Below are 7,992 nucleotides of genomic sequence, written 5' to 3' on the forward strand. Positions count from 1 at the left end.
GTTTCTGTTTGAATCTAGTTTAATTTTCTTATCACATTGACAGATCATTTAGCTTTTTTTAAGCAAAAAATAACTTAATTTTGATTTATACTCCCAGAAAACAAGACAGAAATACTAAGTAAGAAAAGCATTTTTGCAGTGTATGGGGAAAGACACCGTGAAATAATCATGTTAATAACATGAAAGCTATGTGCCTTGATCATGGACAGAGAGGTAACTGTTTATAGATCAAACTTGCTGAGGTTTTAAGTGATGATAGACTCTTATATTGGAAATTAATTAACTGACTTTAAATTTTTTATTATTAGCATTGTCTGATAACTACCTGGCCAATTAACAGAAGTCGTCATTTAGTCTAGTGAGCCAAACATTTTATCAATAATGAAATGTTATGTAAGAATGATGTTAATTTACATTGAAAAACTTAATTGTTCTTATTTGCTAGCATTAGATATAAAATTTAATTACAAAAAGGTCTTCGAAACATGCACATCTTTTGCTATTCATGCAAGTAAAAAACATGCATTTCAGATTTTCAAACACTGTACTAATCCAGTGAGATTTTTGCACGAGTCCCACATCACAACAGAGATCTGATTAGTCTGGGATTACGGGAAGAGACAGAAGCGATTGACTAATGCCTGAAGAAGAGCTGGGAGAACTTCTCCAGGAACGATCTGAACAGCAATATTACTATGATGATGCCATATTAATTATTATTTGTATAATTCCAGTATCTGAAATCATTGTAATTGTAAATAATCATTCACAGTTTGACTGGATCCTAATCCCGAGTCCACTCCTGATCTTCTCAGCTGATTTGAGATGTGTGAAATGAAAGCATGTCTGGAGCTGGTGAAGAACATTAATGAAAGCATGATTCACTCTTTTGTGTCCTGTGACGACAGCTGATCTTATCTTACTCACGCTGACTGCTCACACGCAATGCTGTCATTAACACAGACACCAGTGCCTGTTCATCATCAATGCAGTATAACATGTTGAAGTACATCGGACAGGTACAAACACACTTGCAAGGTTGTTATTTTGGTGAATGTGCGGCCAATTTTAAACACAATGAAGTAAACAATGCAATCTCAAGCACAACACACTATACAGAGCAGTCCAGTATACAATTAGACATATTAAAAACACATTTTACATTGTGTTGACATTCAGAATCACGTGATATTGCTTATAGTTAGGCTTTACTAAAGAAATATAAATATTGAGTTTCTACTTTATATTAGATGTCGGTGAAAAAGGGTAGTTTAATTATAGACATGCAATTAAATAAAAAAAACAATTAACATTGTTATTAGATGCAGGGATTTAAGTACAACATAAAAAAATGACAAAAAAATGATTGAGTTATGACAAAAAAGCGCAAAGCATCAAATTATTAATGCTGTGTGTGTGTGTGTGTGTGAGAGAGAGAGAGAGAGAGAGAGAGAGAGAGAGAGAGAGAGAGAGAGAGAGAGAGAGAGAGAGAGAGAGAGAGAGAGAGAGAGAGAGAGAGATATGGGACTGAGCGGAGCTTCAGTCTGCCGCTGGCAGTCTCACTGTGTGTGTGTGTGTGTGTGTGTGTGTGAGCGAGAGAGAGAGAGAGAGAGCGAGAGAGAGAGCGAGAGCGAGAGCGAGAGAGAGTGTGTGTGTGTGCGCGCACGCTTCTCTTACTCTTGACACATTACAGCGAAACAAGATTTCCTCCGGACTTTCATCTGAGTCTCTCGGTTTAATTTCAGGACGTCGTTCGCGAGTGTGAAGAAGATCTTCGCTGGATGATGTGGAGATGTGTGTGTGTGTGTGTTTGTGGCACGTGGGTCGACAGCCTCATTGAAGGGGAGAAACCGCATGTGTTTCTGGATTATGTGGATGTGGATTCCTTCAGTCAGTTTGGATGCTGAAGCCTCAGACACGAGCTCTGGGAACGTGAACATGAATCCTGTATCTCTGGGATTCTGGCGTGTCTTGGATATGACCTCTGGAATAACTTAACATGTGGAATAATAAAATTAAAAGGATGAAGGATTTACAGAAGGAAGAGAAGAAACACAAACTCATCAGCAGAAACTGGTAAGTACCGTGAGATAAAGGTAACGTTAATGCTAACATCTTCATCAATAACAGTAGGCTAACAGATATGATTAGTACACAAATACAAATACCATACAAATTTAATGAATAGGGGCCTACAATTAATGACAGTTGTTGTCTTCACGTTTGCCTGTCAATCATAGTTATTCTGACATACTTACGTCAGTTTATTTAGATGTGTTGTTTATTTATGTTTTGTTAACACCTATTTCGAAATAGATTTTAACAGTTCTATTGTTCGGTTATTTGCTTTTAAAATAGCACAGTATTTCAAGCACACAGGTGCTGCATTGATGTGTGTTAAAAATTACTTGGTCTGGTTAGCAAAACTTTTTATAACCCTAACCAAAACAAGTACCATGATAACGGGATGGTATTAATATGGTAGGCTACTTTAAATGCGTTAAGTATAAATGCTTCATGTGCCACAGTGGTGATCTGGTACTAGCTTTGTTTCCATGTATCTGTCTTCACCTCTAGGCCTATATATCACCTTGACAGCTCTCATCATACTGATACTGAAGTTCATAATCTCACAGCCCAAGGTATTGAAATAGATATTATTAGTTTCAGTTTGGTCGACTCCTATTACACAGAGTGATCATTTGTGGTTAAACATGTGATGAGACCCTTTAGCATCTACTGATACTGTACTGATCCTGTCAGGCTTGGGTTGATGACAGCATCTCCTCTTTATTATTCTAAGTGTGTGTGAGTGTGTGTGTGAGTAGACTTAGCTAGTGGACAGTGGGCGCTGGGTGTGTTTTAAAGGACTCGCCCCTCTTCCAGAGCAGAATTCCTCTATTGTTGAGCCGGGACAGAGATCCACTATAACCCTCTCTCTCTCTCAAACAAGCCCTCCTTTCTGCTCTGAGAGGGACCCGATGTCCAACAGAATGACTCATGGCGAAGGGACTCTCCGGCACTAAAGAGGCTGAAGTGTCAGTGAAGTTGGTCAGGAATGCCAGTCTCTCGTGGGAGAGACACACAGAAACACTCTTCCTCATCCGGTTATCTTAATCAAGAGTGGGAAGCACGTGTTTGTGTTGTGCTTGCACTACTCGTCCCTGGCCCTGTTTACACCTGGTGTTAAGATGCGCTTTTGGTCGATCGGATCACTAGTAGACGAGCGAGACACATTCCTGAACCCTCTGGTGCTCGTCGGTCAAAAAAAAAAGAAAAAATGTACGTTTAGTTTTTGTATTTTTTCTTCATCGGAATGGTGCAAAACTTGGTAAAGGTTTTGGCACTTACTATGTGAACACAGACACACACACACACACACACACACACACACACACACAGACACACACACAGACACACACAGACACACACACACACACACACACACACACACACACACACACACACACATACAGACACACACACACAGACACACACAGACACACACACACACACACACACACACACACACACACACACACACACACACACACACACACATTTAATGGCTTTGATTTTCGTAAAGTTTTAAAGTTAAACGTGATTTTGAAAATAGGCTATATATTTCATATAAAAATTGAAAATAGCATTTTTATGGATTTTACATAACAATACATGTAAAATTCTGTAACTTTTTTTAAGTTCACTTTGTTTTAAAACTTTTTTCACCTCAGCAATAATCTACCAAGTTTCGTCTTTGAAAAGAGATCAAACTTCAGTCTGTGCTTTAAGAGAAGGCAAAAAATGTGAAAGGAATTGCTGAAATTTAAAGCTGGATTGTAGCATACCAAGAATACAGACTTTGCTGTTATTAGTACTGTAGTGTTATTTAGTGTTAAATTATTGTACTTGGGTTAGGTGGCTTTGGTTTTATTGTGAATTTATGATGTAAATTTGTTGTTTTGTATCTAAACTAGGCTACTTATATTTATATATACTTTAAAATTTGAATATATTCAATTTTAAGAATTTTTAATTTAATTTTTTCAATAAAAAAGCAGTTTTTTTAATATCATTAAAAATTATACTTTTTTTAAAAGTATTGGTTCAGGCACCATTTAGGCACCGGTACCGTTTTTAAAGTATCGATTTAGCACCGGTATCGAAAAAAAAACCACACGATACCCAACCCTACATTTAACATATAGGCCTACCTACATTTATGTAAGTGTAGTGCTCTGGCCTTTGCAGATATTTAAAGACGGCCATCTTCTTTAAGCATGACTCTTTGGATGTATATGGTAGCTAACACTTTACAACAAGATTCCATTTTAACTAAGTTGTATTAATGTTGTAGAAGTATTATTCATTGTTAGTTTGTTAATTTCAACATTTACTAATACATTTTAAATTGAGTTTTAATTTTTATTTGATCTGTTAACCTTAGTTAATGTACTATGAACTAACATGTATGATTAAGGTACAATTGTATTGCTCAAATAATAATACATATGCTGTAAAAATGTATAGGCCTATTGTATAATGCTAGTTAATGAAAGCTATTTAACACATCCTTGTTAACAAATGAAATGTATGTATGTTTCTAGGTTATCGCTAAAGAAACACACATTTGACCTGTAATATTTTAATGTTTGAATTCTTTTCTGTAGAATTCGTTCTGTAGAACTTCTCATTTTATATCATATTTCATTTAGCACATTTCAGTTCAGCACTTTTTTACTTGGAGCGTTTTTATCCAGTATCCATTGTAAAAAATATCGGTTGATTAATCGGTTATCGGTATCGGTAAAATCCACTATCGGTCAACCTCTAGTTTGGACGATATAAATGCCTAGATGTAGTTGATTCTCTTGGCCACTTCTGCGCAGATGTCTCTGGGAAGTGTCTGAAAGTGGGTAAATCTATGGGCTTGTAGATCTTGTGCTTTGGTATGTTTTCCGGCTTCAAACCAAACTTGTGTCTCCACCTGAAGAAATTTAAATCTCCTCTTGCTAGTGCCTTCAGTCCCCCTGTTGTTGAAGATTTGCTCATAAACAGGTCTGAGTGTGTGTGAGGAGTGTGTGCCTGTAGCAGGTGTTTACTACGCTGTAATATAACACACACCTGTGGTAAACCACAAGAGAAGCGTGCATGAGCGCGTGTGCTGGCGTCTGGCAGGAACTCAGCGCTTGTGTTCGGTTAAATTGACCACACTTTTCTTTGAAAACCACAAGTTACTACATTCCAGTGTGTGTGCCGTTAAACCAGGTGTAGTGGAGGTGGCCAATAATACAGCAAAAGCTGAAATAGCATTGCTTCTCTTCAAACTGTTCCTCGAGGCATGACAGTAGTTGAAGTGAAAGAGAAACCGACCGTAAGACGGACCTACTTCTACACATACTTTTGTCTGCTGTAATCTTTGTTGCATTATTTTCCTGTAATCACTGTAAAGCTGCTTTAAAACTGTATTGTAAAAAAAAGTGCCACACTTAAACCAAAAATTATTCAGACACCAGATATAATTTTAGATTTTTTTTTACTAGTGTGTGTAGGACACTATAGTTCATTTATGTAAGTGAGGAGAGCTAAATAAAGTAAACTGTGACATATTATACTGAAAAATTCTTCATACAGTGACTACCAGTAATATTTATACAGATTTGGGACCAAAAAATTCAGACAATTTGAGCTGATCATGTTTTGCTGAAGTGTTTTTTTCTTTAATTGCTAATACACCTTTTTACACCACAGACTGAACAACATGAAGCATTGCTTTGCTAAACTGGTATTATCTAATTGTGTGGTTAAATTTAACAGCTGACAGATATTCAACATAATTCATGTGTGAGACAGTCTAAAGCAGACGTGCATTAAAGGTATTGTAGGTTGAAATCCACAAAAATACTTTTTGTCAAAATTTGTTTAAACTGTCTTTATATATCAATGCATAATTAAAATGTAAGTACTCTGGAAAAGAAATTATAAAAATCGAGTGTCTGTAGTCCTCTTAGGACTACAATAAACACAGCTCATTATTCCATTAACTCCCACTCCCTCCCTACTCAGCTCCTTCCAAAGCCACGCCCCCAAAACACATGAACGCGCGATCCCGGCCATTCGCTCAGCTGGAAGAGTCGGACGTGTTTACCAGCTTTACCAGATGTAGTGACATCATGTCAGAATCACAAGTAATAAAATAACTAACTTTATCAGTATGAATATAAACAATTAACATGGCTGTTAGTACTCACTATCCAGCTCGCATAACGATACTTGTAAAGTTTAAAATATTTTACTAGCTCGTAACGGAATCAAACTCAATATAAGGCAAAGCTATAAATAGCTTCATTGATACACGTTTGCCGTTACTATCAGTTACACTGTGATGAAGGTGTAAGATTCATAACATAAGATTGTTTACAGATAAACTGAATTACATACACTCAAACACCTTCTCACAACTGCATTGCAGACCCAATAAGATAATATAACACACACACACACAACATATATTGTATAGCACATACAGATACAACATAAAGACATATGTAAACCTATGTAGAGCATATAACAACAAACCAAACGTGAAAAAACGGAGTAGGTAGAGTTCACGGTGAAAATAGGAACACAGTTTAGGCAGAGGGTAAAGCTAGGTATAAAAATAGATCCCCTAAACTTTTTAACCTAAAGTTAGATTCGGCGAAATTAAATAAAACAGCTTTCGACTGCAGATAGGCCTATTGCTTATTTATCGTCTCAAGTTCCTCAACCCTGGCTCACTAACAGTAACGTTATACTAGTCGACACCAAAGTTACACTGTCATAGCTAAGCCAGTACCGTTAGTTATGCTACGTAACGTTAGGTAGCTAATATTAGGTAGTTAGGTGTGCTAGTGATACATGCTTCATGAAAAAATAAATGCCATCAAAATGAAAACAGCAAGATTACCTGTCCAGCAGAAATAAAGCCATCATGGAGTCACTTTTCAGCCCCTTGAGATCACTCAGTAGTAGCCGACGCTGGAAAGCCACGCCGACTCTCTTATGATTTCTTTATTTATCCAAAGACTTTTTGTTCATAGCCTTTTCAAATACTGTCTTCCTTTTTTTAACTCGTTTGACTTCGCTGCCTCTATATGCAGGTAACGTTACTGAGAATTGTGACTGTTCTTTCTCTGCCATAATTGTTTGTTATTACTAGCTTCCGTGCCTCTTCAAACGGGTGCGCGCATTTGGGCTCCTCCTGTATCAGCAGAGGTGGTATCCATGGTAGCGAGGGAGAGTGACAGTCGCCCCAGCCAATCATTTCTTTCGTCCCGAATGGAATAATGAGCTGTGTTTATTACAGTCCTGAGAGAACTACAGACACTCGATTTTTATAATTTATTTTCCAGAGTACTTCCATTTTAATTATGCATTGATATATAAAGACAGTTTGAAAAAAATTGGAAAAAAGTATTTTTGGGGATTTCTACCTACAATACCTTTAATGTAGTGATGAACTGAAGTGTAGTGATGCTTTTGCAATAGAACCAAATATTTTGTCTGAGGACAGGGCATTAAAATGCTCTTCCAGGTTTAAAATTGGTGTCGAGGGAGTTCAGTAATCCAGCATACCTGAGAGGTGGGAGTGTAACACAGGTCACGAGAGTGTGTTTACACACAGCAAAATTAAAATAACTCTGCTCAGAAAACATGTGGTCCCACTCTACAGAGAATTATAGTAACTCTGAATCAGAGTTAAAGTTAATGAGATAATTAAGTGATGATTGAGCATTAGTGACGAACACCTGTTGGTAACAAGCAGAATAATTGCTGGGAGCCACAATAGTATAATGGCGCTTTTCCACTGCATGGTACGGTACGGTACGGCTCGCTTTAAATGGGACCACCTCTGTTGAGGTTCCAAGCGTACCGTACCGATACTAAAATGTGATTGGAAAACACTGAATCGTGGTCAGTGGACGAGAAGTGCAGACGTTCCTCTTGTTG

General features: G+C 37.3%; 1 long non-coding RNA gene across 3 annotated transcripts in view; it reads left to right on the forward strand.

The window, feature by feature from the left end:
• Positions 1 to 1,418: 1,418 nt before the first annotated feature.
• The window catches only part of LOC143731499 (uncharacterized), a 155,845-nt gene continuing 149,271 nt past the window's right edge, over positions 1,419 to 7,992 (forward strand). For 2 of the 3 annotated variants that reach the window (XR_013200775.1, XR_013200776.1), the window contains exon 1: positions 1,419 to 2,076. This is a non-coding gene — a long non-coding RNA (uncharacterized LOC143731499). Of the gene's footprint in view, positions 2,077 to 2,577; positions 2,643 to 7,992 lie in introns of all 3 variants that reach the window. The other variant, XR_013200777.1, reaches the window with a different exon arrangement.

The sequence above is a fragment of the Siphateles boraxobius genome, unplaced genomic scaffold (assembly GCF_051911475.1).
Source record: "Siphateles boraxobius isolate OS27281-9 unplaced genomic scaffold, OSU_SipBor_1 87, whole genome shotgun sequence".
Lineage (NCBI taxonomy): Eukaryota > Metazoa > Chordata > Actinopteri > Cypriniformes > Leuciscidae > Siphateles > Siphateles boraxobius.